We start from the raw sequence: 19054 nt of genomic DNA on the forward strand, positions 1-19054 counted from the left end.
TCAATTTCTTTTCCCAATCTCGCCGCGCTAATGCACTTTCCCTAATCCTTGAGTCTGATCATTGTCACATCCTCTGTGCACATGCATTGATAGCACATATCAAATTATGTCCAGCCTTCGCAACATCGTTTTGTGTTTGCAGCCAGACTATCCAAAGTATGATACAGATAGGCAAATGGTTATGATGTAGAACCCCGTGGTATACCTACATTTGATGCGGGTTTCGTTCGGATGAGAATGGATAACGAGCTTAGCTCACGCCGTTAAGTAGGTGCTCGAAGGAAACGCGCTCGGGGTCTGTAGAATGGAGGGGAAGTGCTGATCCAATAATTAGCCAATTAGTCGCGATGGGGGACGAGGAGACAGAGAGAGAGAGAGAGAGAGAGAGAGAGAGAGAGAACGAGAGAGAGAATGAGTTGGCTTCTGATTCTCTGTCGTTACTTATCGCCCACTTGGCTAATCTCTCAATTTTCACCAATCAAGCCTCTGCCTTATGGGTATACGGATTACCACCCAGTTTCCGACTTTTCCAAGTATCGATTCACTTCGCCCGGAGTTTCTCGATGTTAATATAAATTATCATCGATTTTCTTTATTAGCCTGCCATATTTTTCTTACACGTCGCTTTAAGCAGTATAGATTACGAAAGAAATGCAATCATTCGATTAACCATATTTCCGCAAACCGAGAAGATTGAGCATATACCTATGATACATTGTACAAAGAAATGTTGTGTTTAAGATTATCCTGTGCGGACTACTCTAGAATATTATTTTAGCTATTGATTCGAAAATTTTATATATTTTTATTGTACAGTGTATTCGCATAAGTTTAACCAATGAAATTACCAGTGTAAATACAGCCAGTTCTCACGGGTTGATCAGTTATACGCAAGTCAAAATGGAGGATGTTCGCTTACTTGGTTGGAAAAGCGCAGGGTTCAGGAGGCGGGATCAGATATTGTGCCGGTCGCCAGTCGCTGCTGGCGTCAATATCTCTCGCTCTTTCTCTCTGCTCGACTTCTAGGCGTCGAGGGTTAGGTTTGCTTAGGTTAGGTTAGGATGAGTTAGGTTAGATTAGGTTAGGTTTTAGTGAAACGCTAAAAGCAGAGTGCGAATGAGGATGGATGGACGGAATAGAACTGCCGTTGGCTAATTATGTTCAGGCGATGACGGATCAGGAGTAGCGTATCTACACGCAATGCCTTAATTCTTCGCCCTTTCAAGATCTATTGGGTTACGCTTCCGGTCTGACCGATCCAATTCATCCGTTAGACTTTCTTACGGGTTTCAGTGAATAATCGAAGCCCACAGTGCGGATTGATGTTGATTTCCCAGATGTTGGATTTCGGGATTGAACATGAAAATTATTCCAGAATAGTTCACACTGATTCTGACTCTTCTCAATCTTAACACCACCGGTTTTTTTTTTTTTTTGTTTTTTTCTTACAATGTGTCGCCTTGTTTTCACACGTGCGGAAATGGATTATGAGACGGTTTACTTTTTCGACAAGTCAGTTATCTGCATTGCCAACGTAGATGACTTGTAAAATTTAACCGTTTCAGAATCCATTTCCCCGTGTGTACCATGTAGTTTAAATTCTATTTTAGACATACCGGGATCTTGAAATTTGTTGAAACGGCATTGCGTCGGGTTGAACAGAGCGGGAGAGAATGAGGAGTGAGAGCATCGCGACTACGTGGTATTCTGTCGGGGTTGGTTTGTAGGCGGATGGGTGGATGTATGGATGGATGGATGGATGGATTCCTCATTACCGAGAGCGTTCTATTCACACCTTGTTTCGCATCCTGGCATACGAGCGATGGGTATAAACCGTAATGAAATGCAAACAAAAACCGGGCAAGATCATTATCATTACATTGCTAAAAAGAAGATCCAAGTCATCGCTTTTAAAAAACTGTAAAAAAAAAAAAAAAAAAAAAAACAACGGCAATAGACTCAATTGTACAGAAATCAGTTGCTGTAACACCTAAAATCTGGCATTGCGTGTTTAGTTTGATGCATTACGAACTTGATCTTCATTAAATGGCGTTGCAAATCTTTTGCGAAATTTTTTTTCTCCTCGTTTCAGTTTCTCGATGATCTCAGCCAAGATTTGAAAAAGTCTACATGTATATAATTACTCCCCTGATCGCACAGTGAAATTTTAGGTTAAAAATACCTGATCGAGGTAGAATTGATTTTTGGACCTTCATGCTAGGGGTTTCAAAATTATATCTTCTCATTTACCTCAAACATCATTCTCGCGGTTTCAATATAGGTAGATATAGTTAAGAATGCATCTCCGATATTGCACAAATCTATTGTCAATGCCGAAGCGAATTTATACCAACGAAATTGTTTTTTTTTTCTTTTTTTTCCAGAGTATCATACCTCCATGACGCAATGTACAGACACTTTACGGAGGGTGAATCCCGCGCATATATTTGTAAACATGGACATATGTTCACACCCGGTTCCGTGGTCACTGTCCATACCTTAAATTCGAACTTTATACGTGTTATAGACATACGCGGCCCCTCATCCTTCGTCCTTACGTAAACAGAAATTTAACGCTTTCGGTGCCCCTCGGGAGGTAAAAAAAAATCTTCGAAATATCCATCTGTGTCCGCTGTCATGTCGTCGCGTGATCCCCACGACCAAATTGTCATCCACTTGATATTGTTACAAGTCGAGTAAATCGTGTGGAGTATAATGGTTAAAACCGTGCATGTTATAAGTATGAACAAACGAAGATAATTATTTTTTAACACATATTTTTGTATAATGTATATTACGATTGTGTAATGACGTTTAGTTTATGAATATTAAATCGTACCATTGCGATTATACGATTTTATCTCCCCGCATGGTAACCTGTAATGCATTCAATTTCGCGAGAATGGAAATGAAAAAACGAAAGAAAGAAATATAAATAAATAATGCCACCTATTCACATATTCATACAGATTTTGGCACTTGAATAAATCTCACTACGTGTATGACCTGTCATACACGTTGAATCGTAATATAAATATGGGGAGAGCTGCTCCCGCGTAAATCGTAACAAACATTAACGTTTTTAGTGAATCGGTATTTTCGATTTACATTTTAATTTTTCTCCCTGTTGTTTACTTTGTTGATTCAATTTTGTTTTCCCTATTCTCATGCTGAATCTCATATCTCCAAATTACGTGGAACACGAAATTTTAACTTGATTGAAAATTACACAGTTTCACAAAAAAAGTTGTTTCTTTTTAGAATTTATATTTAAATAGAGAATTTCTGATTCTATGCATCGAATAATAAACAAAATCTTTTAATTATTACTTATACAACGTTTGCCTTTGTCTTTTTTACGTTGATAAATAATACCGGTCATCCCGAATTTTGAGTTTGGATCCTAGATGTCAAATTTTGATTTCTTTCACGTAAGTAAGAGAAGAAAGAATAGTTTTATGAGTTAAAGTTTTTACTTTTGTAGAAACTAGCTCGATATTTCGTATTTAAAAAAAAGTTATCCATTTTTTCAAACTTTCATTCTAAATAACAATCAAACGAACTTCAGTTTCGCATTTAAATTTTTGAATAACAGTAATTCAAATGCGAATCCGATATTTTTTTCGAATAATAGTGATTTAAATGCGAAACTGACGTTTGTTTAATTGTTACTTACAATAAATGTTTGAGAAAATTGATAACTTGTCTTAATATCCGAAATAACGTTTTGATTTCAACAAAAGCAAACTTTATCTAATAAAACTATTTTTTCTTTCACATAAGTTACGCGGAAGAAATCAAAATTTCATGTTTACCGATGTTATTGTAGAGCAAAAAAAAAAAGTAAAAAAGAAAGTGTAGCTGTATTACACGCTGCGTTAATGTCGTTGAAGTTAAGTCGTACAGGCAATGGGATTACCAGGTCTTACTTTCGTTAATACGTGATCCCATCTCCGTACTGTGCGAAAAAATTTGACGGTGACGTATCGCGATCAGACATAGGTATTGGAAACATTCCCCTTAACGTATACCGTCTATGCGTATTTGGATTTTTTCGATATTGTTTTTCCGCGCGATAATATTTATTCAGTGGATAAATTCAACCCGTAGAAATTTTATCGCGCTCGTAGCCTGGCTGTGTCTTCTCTTCATCCCTGTGGGACACTGTATGCGGTACTCGCTGTCGCTTATAACATAATCTGCTTAGCGACCCGCATCCTCTGGATTTGTGCGTTCTGCGGTTCTACGGCGAATCTGTTACAATGCGACATACACACGATGCGGAACCGGAGCGGCGAGCCTTTAGTGTTTGAACGAGGCTTTATACCTATATATGTATACACGGCTCTTGTTGCTATTCATCTCACAGGACATACATGACGGGGAAGGAATATCGGGCAATTCATCCAATCCTCATTCTTCGACGACTGTGTATTTCATTTGAGTATCCTTGTTGCTCATTAACTTGTGACGATATAATATTGATGATTGTTAAAAACATGAGGCCGAACGTCGGGAAGAAAATCATTATTACCGATATTTTCGAATCACTTTCTAGAAGTTTCGAATTTCAACGTAAGAGTAGGTATGTTTCTGTTTATCATGGTTTAATAAATTTCGGAAATTGTTAAATCTGCGAAGTAACGATTGTTCCTATAAAGCATGCATCGTTAAAGTAACGTTACTAACTTTATACTCACATACAAGCCTAGCTTACGATGACGTTAAGAAAGAGTTTCGGTCAATCGCAGGAATCGAATATAAATTTCGCGGACCGTTTAGCAAGAAACTAATAATTTACGTCGTGATTAAATTCCATTTTTTTTTTTTTTTTTGATCAGAGTCTTGAGTTTCTTTGCGGTTTTTTTTTTTTTTTTTTTTTTTATCCGCTGTCATCTGTTTGTTATTCCTTTAGGTTTGAAAGAAACAAAAAAAAAAAAAAAAATGGTGAACCGTGTAGAAAAGATGTATGCGTATTGAAAATACAGATTCACGGACTTGCAAATGGAGTTCCTTCGTAAGATAATAAAGTCAGAATATTTTTGCTAATTAAGTGGAAAAATGTAATAACCGCGAATAACCAACCCCCGCCTACAGACTACACTTGACTTGATAAACTTGAAGCTTCAATATAAACGAATTCTGCACAATCCGTACCTTATACAACCTCTATATATACATGTGTACGTGTATTACAATGTACAGACACTCGGTATATAATGTACATAAAATGGGGTTTGATTCTCAGGCAGTCAGACGATCCTCATTCGGACAAAGTTGTGGTAATACTGCCTAATGTATCGTTATACTTTTAAAAAGGGGGGCCGTTGTAAAGTTTAAGAATCATGATCTTTTGGATCCGTATATAATCATCGTCTTCCTAACGAATTGTGCTAATCTCTACGACATATTAGATATGCGAAAGAATCAATTTCGTTGGTTGTATAACGAGTGATTTTTATACGTACATATATATATATATATATATATATATATATATATATATATGTATGTATGTATAAGTGATTTACCAGAAGAAGGTACTTGAGTTTTGCGAAGGGAGCCGACGATGGAAGTTTTCATTGAAAAACGTCCGGGTTGTATAACTTGAACGAATCCCAAATTGAGTGTGATTACAGGGTTCTGTGCAGCCCAGCCACTTGAGCAGTCCCTTATAGGTACAGTACGTGTATTGTAAATTTTTGACATATGTATCAGTGTCTGGTCTAAAAAATCTTTTCGCGGAGGGTGGATATAAGCGCACAGGAGAACGGCCCGAGGGTTCGTAAAATGGGCAACCTTCCTTAAAACGAGGGTCGAAGCAACGTTCCCGATCCGAATCTGTATCTAGTCCACGTATTATATCCGATCTATCTATTCTGTCCGGGTAATTGTACCTACCATGCACAAATGTTGTATCGTGGAGGCAGAGAAAACGCGGATGCCATTTATCTTCACAAGCCGGTCGGGCAGAGAATGTTTACGATATAAGTGGGACACGTGTTTGTACCGTATTTATTCGCTATCCGAATTTTGATCGATCGACGATTACTGCGGTAGGTATAAGGTATACTATCTATCATGACATCCGTTTTTTTTTTAAAGGGTCCTCTTTCTTTTCACTATTTTGTTTACCTACCTCTCGCGAAAATTGACTGGACGGTACGTTTCGATCATCACGAATTCGTTCAGTCGATCGCAGAAAGTGTTATGTGAAATTTTTTAGTGCTCATTTTAAGAAGGGGACTGAAAATGACCTCTTGTTCTCTCTGTCTCTCTCTCTCTCTCTCTCTCTCTACCTAGTTTCACGCTTCGACCAATTGGCGCCCGAGTTCCAAAGAGCTTGGTTCCGCCATTTGCGGATGAACGCCAGAGCTATAATCTGTCTCGGTGTTAGTTTCTCTGGCGCATTTGAGCCGCCGTTTGGAGTGTTGACAGCTCCCTTTTAGACAGCTAGTTTGTTGTCCGCACTGTCCCCTCAGGTTTTACGCTAGACTTCATACGTGGCTACCTATACGGTAGCGCTTAAAACGAGGAGACGAGCTTCTTTTTTATGCGGGAGATTTGTCGACAGGAAGCGTTCTTTCGTGTAGATTGGAAGTGAAACTTGGTTACCGTTGATCCGTGATGCAAGGAAATGTAAGATTTGTCAGAACTGAAGACCGATTTTTCCTCGATCTGTTCATATCCCAAGATGACGTTACCCAAGTCACGTAAATACCTTTACTTGAGGTTACGTATTTACTTCCGTATACATATAAAGGACAAAATATCAATCATATACGACATCACCTTGGATATGTTTTCTGATTGGTTTAACTAAAGTGTTACACGGGTATCGTTTCACCGATTTTTCTTACAAGTTCTGTGATCGTAGTCATTTCCCAAACGCGATTCCATTCCTGCAGGACCATTGGACCGACAGAGAGACTTGCAGATAATTCCTCTCGTCAGAATGATAACGCTTAAGAGATTTTCTTGCGTGTGTTTTGTGGTTTGGGTTAGGGTGTTGGTTATATTGGGATGCTGGGAGCAGCCTCGGTTCGAATAGGTTTTGCGGGGGTCGCGAGCTGTGTTCCTGGCAAAACGCTTAGCGAGATTGCAGGCGACAATACAACAATGGAGAGGCGTGACATACGCCCCGATCACCACGCGACAGCCGTTGAAATCTCGCCAATTCAACGGATCGCACGTACACACATCGCCTTGGTACTCTCTACGTGTAGCCGCCTCGTTCGCCGAATGTGGAAACGTGGTTGTTCGCCTTGACAGCGACACACCCTCTTCCTAGTTTAGCATAACCTATACAGCGCTAGTATTTCGATCGCATCTCCTTTACTGCACAAATTTTTTTTCTCCAAATGTGTACCAGAACTTTGGTTATACAACTGCAGCTGCAGTATAGAAGAAACGCGACTCGTTCGTCAATCTTCCTTTTCAAAATTTAATGTACACCATGCAGGATGAACTGAATTAGACAATCGTTCGTGCGAAAACTATCTTGAGTTAGATTTTGCTTGAAATGATTTCTTGAGTTGTGTTTATAGTCGAATAATCTGGGAAGAATTTCTTTTTCTATTCTTTACCCTCTTTCTTCATCCCTGACTCTCGTCATATCTTTCGCTAACTCGCTCTCTTCACGGAGAAAGTTATCATCGAATACGGTCGGCACAATTCTCTCGTACACGTCAGTCGCAGACTCCACTAAATACCGATCAGCGGTCTTTACTTCCCACACCACAATTCTCCTCTTAACACACTCCGTCCAATGTGGTTTTCCCCTTCGGTCGCGTGCTTCAATCCCCGCTTTGCCCTCTATTAAATTAAATTGGACCCTAAATTTGACGTTTCGTCGTTTCGTGTCGTTGTCTGTGTGTATGTTTGTGTATTTGTATTGTAGGTACAACGCGAGCGACAAACCAGCACACCGCTATAAGTTATGGCACACCATACCAAGTCGTACCTTAAACCGTTAACAAAAAGATTTCCGTCCTTGGTTCACGCGTGTGACGAGATACTGACATGCATGTTATTTCCTTGCGAAACTTTGAACCGAGGGCGCGTCTCTCGATAATTGCTTCGATCCTCGCTGTTTGACCAATTGTTGGTATTCGGACGATTGTTCTTCGCCCTCCCCAATCTCGGCCGGTAAAACAGGGAGCTAGAATGGCGGGACACTCACGCCTGATCTTCCTTCATTCACCCTCGTGTGTCACCCCCTCCTAATATCACGCGATCCAGAGGGACATTCCCTCTGTTAATTACCGCCTATGGTCCAAGGTATATTAACTATCACAAAATCGGTTGAAATCGATATCACGACGTAACGTTCTTGGACTTGATCTTCATCGTTGCAGACTTGAGAACTAAAGGGGCTAGGTAGTCGTACGATCCCTAATTTCCCGCATACAGCAGGCAATTTTCTCTCGATGATGCTGTGCCGGGTACCCATAAGCCTGTGAAAACGGTAGTAGCGTAAAAAATTTTGTCGGACCAACGAACCGTAGGCGGTACGGTTACTCCAAATAATGGTAATCTATTAGATTATCGAAGGTTTTAGGTTTAATGAACCGTAGGCCAATTTATTGGTCATAATCTCGGACCGTTTACAATGTAGTGACAGAATAATGCGCCGCCTTGCCTTTTCTTCTTCTCCTTCTTCTCTTCCCGTACCTAATTCTTGCGAAGATCTATTTTTGTAATACGTCGGGTAAGCCAGGAAAGGCGTCTCTTTGGCGGTTCCTTTGACCCCAGAGAGGTGAATACTACACGAAAAACACCAAGATGGCGGATGATTGAGCGTCGAGCGGAGTGGCCAGTCACTGGCTAGCTTACTGCCGGTCCTTATGTTGGTATCCCTGTACGAGGCACATCTATACCTACACATATTTCTTAGGATAAACATGTATGAGAGTTTCACGCTATTGATACCCGATTTGCTCCCTGCAGGTTCTACTACGGGTACCTGTTTAGCCCACGTTAATTGATTTCAAGTATTTATAACAACTTAATCCGTCCTGTAGGTGGATCATCAATGGGATTATGTGTCAGAATATCTCTTTGACTATTCTCGGCGCATTGCAGGCCGCCGGCTACCGTAGCTTAGGCTTAATACCCGTTACGGCTTAGCCTTATCCTTAACCCTTGTACACACCCTTAACCCATTTCTCAACGCTCTCTTTAATGCTCCTTTTTTTCGCACAGTAAAACCTATCTTCCATGAATACTAGGGTTGTAACGATCGTTCGTCTTATAATATCGTTGCTACCACACCATCGTGCAGATGTTATAATTCGTATTTGCTTCTGAGTTCTATGCGGCTGATCTTTGAAATCGGTTCAATGCATATATATTCATGAAAGAATTTCGCACACCGCGGAGTCTTCCCGATCGCTCCTGTTCCTACACGTGGTACAGTATACAACTGTACAATATCCATTATGTCTGTATATCTACAAGCTACAGAACCTTTCGGACTTTTATGTTCATTCCCGTCTCTTATCCGTTTGAAGTTTACTCCGGATTCGCGATACCATGCGTATAACTGCTAAGTAGATTTCGAACTGGATGACTATAGACAGGAAAAGATCCTCAAACGAAAGACTTAGGTAGATAGTAGGAAAGAAAAAATAAAAAATTTATATCCCTTATTCGGATAAGTTTATATGTAAAATTTTGGTCGTAGGAGCTTACGATAGAACGGATCTGAAAAAAAAAAAAAAAAGTTTCGACGAAGTTTCAGAGTACAAATAATTTACCGTTTCCGGTTCTGATTCCGTCAAGGTTTGGTAATACTAAGCCTCCGAGTGACTGCGGTTTTCGGACTTTTCTCGGCTCTGAATGCCGTTGCGCAAATTATTATTACCCGAATAGAATAGAGCAAGGCGAGTTTAGGTCTTTCAGGAAGTCTAGTTATGTGTGTATATACTCTCTAAGCAGATTATACGCAATTTAAAATCTTTGCCCTGCTGCAGGTATACACCCTCTCTTATTATTACGTCTTGGCCTGCGTTGGCGTTTTGCGGAATAGAAATTGAAAGAGAGAGAGAGCGAGAGAGAGAGAGAGAGATGGAGCAAAAGAGAAAAATTGAAGAACTACGCTTCCGACCAGAGAACCCGCAATGCGTCCGCTTGAGGTTCTCTTTATTCTCAAACATTACTAAGTTGCTCGAGTTCTATGTAGGATGTTTGGTCGAATGGAAAGAGTATCGCTGCCCCTTGTGCACACTGGGTGTCTAGTTTATAGCAGAACTTTGAGTTTCATCCTACTTGCAGAAGGCATGAGTGAAGAATATTGCATGGCAATCGTTGTTCGTGATACATGTTTTATGGAAATCTTTGATACAGTTTGAATCGATGCTCCTTCCTCCACGAGACAATCTTATTTACGGTGTTCGAAATTGTCCAGGCAATGTTTACCGTATAGTGATAGACGAAGAGGATACCAAAATAAACAAACACCCTGTGTGCACATTGGACTCCATACAATTTTTGTACAGCTACTCTAACCGCAACATATTAACAAAACCACTGGTCTTGGAACCCTTCGGGCTAACGTGAATGGACCAACTTATCCATGGTGTCTATGGTGGCCGGCCCCGCATAAAGTAGCGTACCGACAACTATTTTCTATTCAGTTAAAACTTCCGTGCAATGGTATACCTGTAACAACAAGTTTCTACCTCAAAACATCAAAACACATAAGGTATACCCGCATAAAGAAACGAGGAAGGTTACCGCTCCAAGAGACGAGAGAAAAAAACGAAAAAGAATATACACCGCGTTATTATGCATACGTAATTTAACCATAGATCTAAGCTGTTATAACAGTAATTGGGTTATCCATCCGAACAGAGAATAGACCGATTATTCGGATCCCATTCACCGTGTTGATCATGTTTCGTTGCTCGCTGTAAGCACCAAGCATAAGAATAGAAATAATGTTAAGGATCTGCTTTGGCCGGTTTTGACGTTGATGTGTAATCTGTAAATATCGAAGTCCCGGGATCTCAAACGTAAAAAAGGGCTTAAGAGGGTCGTCGAGTGTGAAGGCTGTTTTTTATACGGTTTTTTGAATGTTTTTTTCTTAAGACAAATCATTGAAATAAAACTTGTCATCATTTTTATATTATATTTATTGACATTTAAACAAAGTTTGTGAATTTTTTGGTGACGAAATATTGAATGCAACTCAATTTATACTGCCCGATAGAAATGTATGTAAAAAAAAAGTTTAGATATGGGTTCCCAAAAAGCATCGGACCGATCCAGCTTAAATTTTTGCACCGTCTTTATTATATCTATATACCTATCGCGTAAGCTCGGACGGTCATGATTGCTTTGTTAGTTGTCATTTCGTAAAAAAAAAGTGAAATTTTTATTTTTTTATTCCATTTGCTTAGCTCGTTAAATAAAAACTACCGAAGCAATCATGATTATCTTAGTTCACGCGATTGGTATAGGTATAATAAAGATGCTGTAAAAATTTAAGCAGGCACGGTCTAATTGCTTATTGAAATATCATGTCTACACTTTTTTTTTACATACGTTTCTATCGGGCAGTACATACATTAGGTAATATTCACTATTTCATCTCCAAAAAATTTACCTAGTTTGTTTAAATGTCAACAAATATAATGTGAAAATTATGAGAAATTGTATTTCAATGGTTTGTCTTATGAAAAAAATACCGAAAAAAACCTTAAAAAAAAACAGCCTTCACACTAGACGAAACCCTTATAACAGCAATTCCGAACAAAAACACTTCTACACATTTTCATTTGACGCAGAAATAAAGAAATGGCATGGATTCTACGGAATCGCAATTATAAATTCGTAGAATCCATGATCATTATTCCTAGCTCAAATTTTTAGTAAACCCGTGTTTCGAATAAGTGTGAAAATTTAATATGGTTTAGGATTGATAAAAAAAAAAAAAACAGAGTGCTTAAATCGTTGCAGGATATGCAGCGGGTAGATGGTGGTTAATTATTATTGTAGAGCCTGGGGTGGATGCCAGGGTTAGTTGCAGGGGGTTATTCACTGACGATGTCGTCGACAGACGACTTGCGGACGGTGTAAAGATCAGTCGTTCTCGTTGAGCAGCAGTGTTATTCATCTCGTAAACGCGGCAAGTGTTGAGACACCCGACTCGATGTTGCCGAGGTGACATCAAAGGGTCAAAGTACAGGATAAAAAAAAAAAAAAAAAAGTAAAGAAGAAAAAAAAACGTCCCATCATTGCGGTACACACATCTTGTCGAGCGACCTGGCGAGAAAGAGGTGTTTGTTTGTCGCTTTGTTTCGGCACCTTTGCAAAAACGGGCAAAAGATAGCTTTGACTCGTGGCTTTCCGCGGACACCGAGATTAAACAGATTCAAAAATGTGCGTCCCGCATGTAAAATCCTCCAACGCCTGGAGGTACGGTGTAGAAAATTATGAAACTTACCATCGCGAAGATGGAGTTCTCACTGTGTGAAAAATTTTTGCTTTTCTTTCCACCCCTTGTTTTTTTCTTACGATTTTACCAAATCTATTTCGAGACCAATACGATCGGTGTTTTTTTTTTTTTTTTTTTCATCCATGGTTTCCGCGGAATCGCGACGATCATCGCTAACGAGGTTCCCGAGTGGTAGGTAGGTTCCTTCTATATCTACGCGAATGTCTGCCATCTATAATAATGACTCTTTGATCATCCAATAGCTCTCATCTTTCACTCGTGTCTCGAGGACGCTTTCCATATGGGTATATACATGTATGTATATATTCCATGCCGGCATTGGTCGTGAAGTTATTCGAACGAAGATGGCGCGCGTCGTCATTACGTGGTCTACAATTTTTATCCAAGCTTCGTCTCTCTCTTTCTATCTCTCTCATTGCAGACTCCTATCGCTTATATCCTTGTACGAGACTGTGCTTTATACGTGTGCACCGATATTGAATAGATTCCTTGGCTTGTGTCTGTACCGTGTGTACGTCTCTATAACGTATCGAATCAGAAAGATACACCTTCATTTCCAGTATTGAAATGTGTATAGGCAGGAATGAAGACAGGATTGGTAACGTTGCACAGGTACATACAGAGAGTACGACGAGAGCCCCACAGTGTTCACATGTAGTCCGTCAAGATGAACACGTCTGTCTTTTTCTCCGTCGAGTCTCTTCCTTATTCTCCTTACCTCTGATACTATTTCCCATCTCTCTTACTCTATCCTTCGTCGCGAATCCTCTTCCCTTCCGTTTCCGCCGCTCCACTTCAACCCCGCATATTCGTAGGTATATCCTCTTTCTCTCGGTATGCGGATGTATAGGCACAAGATCGGGTATTGAAGAACTTCTAGATATACATACTTTCAAGGAATTTTCAATCTTACACAATGCCGATATACTGCAGCTGAGTGTCTTTGACGATACGATGCTTCCATGGATAATCGAGGACTCCATCGTAGCGTACGTAGCATTTTTATACATGTATCAGATTCGATTCGAACCTTCTTTTATACCTCGATATCTGTGCCAACATTGTGTCGAGCGTTTTTCAGGTGCATACATACACAAGGTGGCAGGCTAAATTTTTAACGAATTCATTTTTCTCATACAGACCTACAGTCTTTTTTCGTTTTGTGTACAGCGTATTCAGATGAACACGAGTATGATTGTAGAAGCACAAAAAAAAACCGAACAAACTGAACATGATCAAAATGGATTTCAACGTAATGGAGAGTTTGGTAATAAATATAAAATATAATGATCCTTGATCACGGACCAGTATGTATAAATCCATTTATATATATAAATATATATATATATATATATATATATATATATATATATATATATATATATATATATATATATATGGATGGATTTAATTGGGGTATCAGGTGTCAAACTGATATCGAGTAGATCTGGCGTCCCTCCACCATTGTGATCCACCCCCCCATTATTACGGGCCGACGCCTTCGAGGACCTCAAATTATGGGCAGGATCAACTCCCTGTAAGCAAGGCGCGACGTGCCAACCGCGCCTCGTTCTCCTCGAATACTTTCCCGAACAGAATCGTCCACGGGGAAAGAATTTCTTCTCTCTCACTCCGAGCATTTTAGCCATGCGACGACAGAGAATGTGCTCGTTCACGCGTTTTCGGCCTCTCTGTACCTTATGTAGTATACAACGAACGCGGGCCTCTGGCAGTAGGCTTACAATTTCATTTTTCTCAGCTCATCGGCACGCCCTCGATCTACACCCCATGCATACTATAATACACCCGAGGATCATTCTCTCCTTTAAAATTCACCGGGAGCTCAATTATCGTCGTCTTCGGTTCAAATACCAATCTATTTTTATTTTCTCAAGGAAAAAGTATTGCCGCGTGAAATTCTAACCCCGTAAGAGTGTCTTGAACGGTCAATGACAGAGACTATTACTTCAAGATGAACATGGTTTTCACACATGTGTACTGCAATTTATTATCTATAATACGAGAAATGAAGCGAAGAGAAAGAGCACGACGAAAGGAAAGACTGCAGTTTCGTTAGCGATCGGAGAAATCCTCTTGAAACTGTTACGGCTATCGGGATCGTTAAGGCGATCCTTGTTTGGGAAACAAGGAGGTCCTACAGGCGGGCTGGCAGTCAGTCAGGCAAGCAGGGGTTTTGACGGTGTTCCAGGGAGCAGTGTCAAACCCAACAAACACAAAGACCGCTCGCCGATAAAGCTCTGTTTAGAAGCAGCTTTGGGGTGGGAACGAGAGGTGTTGAACCATGGACTTTAAGCCCTTGTTGCAAAGGACTAAGAAAGGATACTATGCTACTGCGCATGGGGGTCCGCTCGTAATAATTTACAGTTCACTTAACACGCTCACGGGTTTTAACCAATTACGAATATTAAGCATTAAATGTGTGACTATCGGACCCGCTACTACATCCTTTTCCTCTCCCAACCTTAGTCCTCTCACGATCTACCATCACTGACGGTAGATCGTCGTACGGAATCACCAGAGTGTTCATAGGAGCAAAAATTGCCTCTTACCGTGCTCAGTCGATGACAAGAACTACTCGGAATAGTTGCAAAACGTTTCATTGTGGTCTCTTTTCACGTACTGAGAGCGATATAAAACTTTTTCCAAAAATTTTTGGTCAAATCTGTGGCAAGTGGACAAATGTTCTGGCATGAAATCCTGTCACTATTCAAGAGTAACACAAGCATCAATCCGTTTCTTGAACAATTAGTCGAAAATACAATGCAGTTGTGAGGTGATTATACCTATCACTGTAGAATCGAATGGTGAAACGATGCGTTGAATGATAGCTGATTGTCTAGTTGATTGTGAGAATTATAGGTACTGCAAGAGTATAAGGTACTTTGAACTGTTACTCTAATTTTCTCACGCAGAATGACTAAGTCTAGTGTCTGAAGGAAGCCTTTGCAGCTTGTTATGTACCTACTTATATATTATACACGTATTCAGGTCCGGAACTACGCACAATGCCTTTCCATAGTCTCGTTGCTTGGTGCTTAGTGCCTGGCGAGTAACCAGCTCAAACCGCATGATGCGCGTTAACAACGAACAACTAATGTAAAGTGTACAAGTATGTATGGACTACGGTCATGAGAAGCTGAGACATATTCATAAGACCGTGGAAGGAAGTCTTGAGAGGTTGTAGACTACCGACTTCGGAAGGGTGAAGCAAATAGAGGCACAACGTCGCGTCATGTACCCAGGTGTCGATAATCCTCGGTAATTGTCGCTAGTCGTTTGCTTGGACCGTTTAAAACCTCCTAAATACTTGTTTGTATACACGACCTGCATTATCCTCGAACCTCAACTCAAGATTTTTACTTGACGAAAGAGTTTTGTTGTGAAAGAGACCCGGTATTCCGAAGGTACCGTTTTCAAAGTCTGAAAGATATTTCTACAAATTCAAATAGTGTATAAGCTGTATACCACAGCTTTGCCCGAATCACCATTCGAAGTATACAGACGCGAGAATACCTGTATAGGTTGAAAAGTTCGATAGGTAGAAATTGTCCGAGACCGCAGACACGTGTGTATACCGTATCAATCGTGTAATCTCATCCCCTGGCTGAAAGTACCGGACCTAACCTGAGTGAAACTTAACTCTTCCGACCTGCAGAGTGTCCCAGATGCTAGAATGGAAAAAAAGTAACCCGCCTTACGGGTGAGACGGTAAAGCGATGAATAGAGATAGATTCGCTTCGCGTAGTTTCTGATCTTTCAAGCACTGGCTTGACCGAAGACATGCACGGCTACTGGGTGATCGGTTGGGTACCGATCAATTAATTGATCATTGACTGTGAGAAAATTCACGTTCGTCATATCCAAACATGAGGAGTAGAGTGCTTGTAGGTGAAGTGTGGCAAGAATCGTGAAGTAACATTGGTATAGCTGATGTTACTTCAGGAGGGGGGGATAATCGATTGACTCAATTAAATCGAATATCGCCCACCCTGTACATCCGTCTGAACATGCGTCGTGGTTCCTATCTACTGGGTATCAGCTAACGAGCTACTCTCGGCGTGATAAGGGCTTTGGGGTGACATTAGAGGCTAGTCTAATGGATGGAGTATAGATTTAGATACATCAGGAGGCTGCTGACGTATCTGGTGTATAGATCGTGTCAGAGGCACGCCGCTGGCGACTCTCATTTGCAGAGATTAGAATCGTGCCAGGTTAGGTGATTTTGATGCAGCGATTAAAACCAGCTGGTTCATCCAACGTCTCGACTCGTCTCGACTCGTCTCGTCTCGTCTCTTCTCTCTCCGCGATGCAACTCAACTTCCGTGATTTTTTTTCCTTCGCTCGTTAACGATATCACGATGAAATTATTTTTTTTTTTTATACGACCTTGCTTACGTTGTTGTATTTTCTCGTTTCTGAATACGTATTACGGACCTGTGAGATACAATTACCGAAATACATGACACGTCACAATGACTGGAAATACGCTCCACTTGGCAACTTTGAGGGAAATTTTTTATGTGAAATCGTGTTTTTTTGATAAAGTTCGGCTATTTGTGAGATTCGGAAAAAGTGAACAAACAACTTTCTTCCCTTTGTGATTCTCCTCTTGCGCGATCGACGAGCGTGGAACGTCTATACGGAGGTTTTAAAAAGAAAATTTACGTGTAGCATCGAGAGTAGGTACAGTAAGCATCTCGAGCCTAGTTCCGGTCTCGTATAATCCGGGTCACATCCAAACAGTGGCTATGAGCTATATGAAAATCTGTTGAGGTGATGTGAGCTAACCTTACCTAACCTAACCTAACCCAACTTTGCCTTAACTTTCTATTATTACGGTGTATTATTGGGGCGGGTACGTCGTCCCGTCAAACCGAACTACCCTCGACATTTCAATAGAGGATTAACATCCCGACAATACTCGAACAAGCTAAATTTTCTATAATAGGTCAAGTCCGTTTACCGACAAAGGGAGAGTCTTTACGCTTTGAAAAACATTTTTCACCTACATTCTCACAGAAGTTTTATCGTTTCCGTTATCCTTGTCGTTATTGATTGGAGTGATTCAATTTTTCTTTCTCCATCCCTACAAGAACATGGTTTAAAAATTTTCATGAAATAAATACTCCTCATACTTTTCAACGATTGATAGCGTACATAGAAATTCACAGTGGAGGTAAACTTAGAAATGAATTAATCGTTGGGAAAAAACATTTACTCTCTATTAATTGTTTATTGCATTATATATTGTTTTATATTATATACAACGGGGGACCATATACATATACATATTCATCTACTCTATATTAGATATCTTATATTATATTTTTATATCGCAGCTTACTTTATCTTTCTCATTCAACGTAATAATTTTATCCGAATTATTGCGGCTTATATAACTTTGTTTTCTTTCATTTTTCTCACGCGGATCATTAGACAAAGATGTGTAAGTTGATATTTTTCTTTTAATAAGTTTTCAATTAATTACGGTACGTTTCTCGAGTTTCCCGAATACTTCGTACACAACGATCATCATAATTGTATCTGTCTTACATAATTATACATATTTCTGCATACTCTTGAGTCGTAGTCGAAGGAATTTGTTATTTTGTTCTCTTTCTTTTCTTGAAACCTTACTCCACTTGTGTCTCTTTCAATTTGTTTTTCGCCATTCCGTAGCTTCTTTCCTTAGGTAGGTATACTCGAATCTCTTCGACGCTAACAAATCGGATGGAAGATATCGAATGGCGTGGCAAATTGATCTTGCGCATAGGTCGTATGTGTATGCATGTATGTACATTTGTATAATAAATGCGAATTAACAATTCGCGTAGCAAATTTCGTTTTTCCGATTCTACGCTTGCGTCAATACGTAATAAATGTATATTCAATGGTTTATACGAAAATGAATATACATTGTGTTTTAGTCTTGATTTTTATTTTTACTTTTAATTTAGATTGTTTTTTTTCTTCTTCTTTTGCTCATTACCAATATTGCTCTATATTCAGTGATTTCATGTTGACAATAATAATAATCATGACGGCAATAATAATAATCATAGTTAACATTTGTTATCTATCTATTGTTTCTTATAAACTACTATCACACCAATAATTTATACACTTGCCTAAAACTAGATATGATTAACTGCGCCTATAATTCATGGAGCCGCATGTCGATTTATATATCTGTTATTCGTTTGAGAAGGAAAATAGACGGAGAAAAGAAAAAAAAAAAATACAGTAACTACACTCGAAACGTGATTGGGGGGGGGGGGGGGGGGGCAAACGATTCCGACAATGTAACAGCCGTTCGTTCGATCGAATGTCAAATATAAAACGATAAAAAAAAAACATCAATGATTCCAATAAACAGATATACCTATATAACTATGTAATACGCGTAGCCCATAAATTAGAAGTACAATAATTTGTAATCTCGATGCTTTTTTTTTTTTTTTGTCTCATTGGTAAAGTACAATATATTTATAATGTATAATAATATATGATAGGTACATGATACATTTACATATACATATATAATATTATGTATAATTATATATTTACAAATAT

At 39.5% G+C, this 19054-nt stretch overlaps 1 protein-coding gene across 1 annotated transcript in view; it reads left to right on the forward strand.

The window, feature by feature from the left end:
• Nucleotides 1–19054, forward strand: part of LOC124305371 (uncharacterized) — a 72338-nt gene that overhangs the window by 13512 nt on the left and 39772 nt on the right. The gene's annotated exons all lie outside the window — the stretch shown is intronic.

Source organism: Neodiprion virginianus, chromosome 5 (assembly GCF_021901495.1).
Source record: "Neodiprion virginianus isolate iyNeoVirg1 chromosome 5, iyNeoVirg1.1, whole genome shotgun sequence".
NCBI classification, from domain to species: domain Eukaryota; kingdom Metazoa; phylum Arthropoda; class Insecta; order Hymenoptera; family Diprionidae; genus Neodiprion; species Neodiprion virginianus.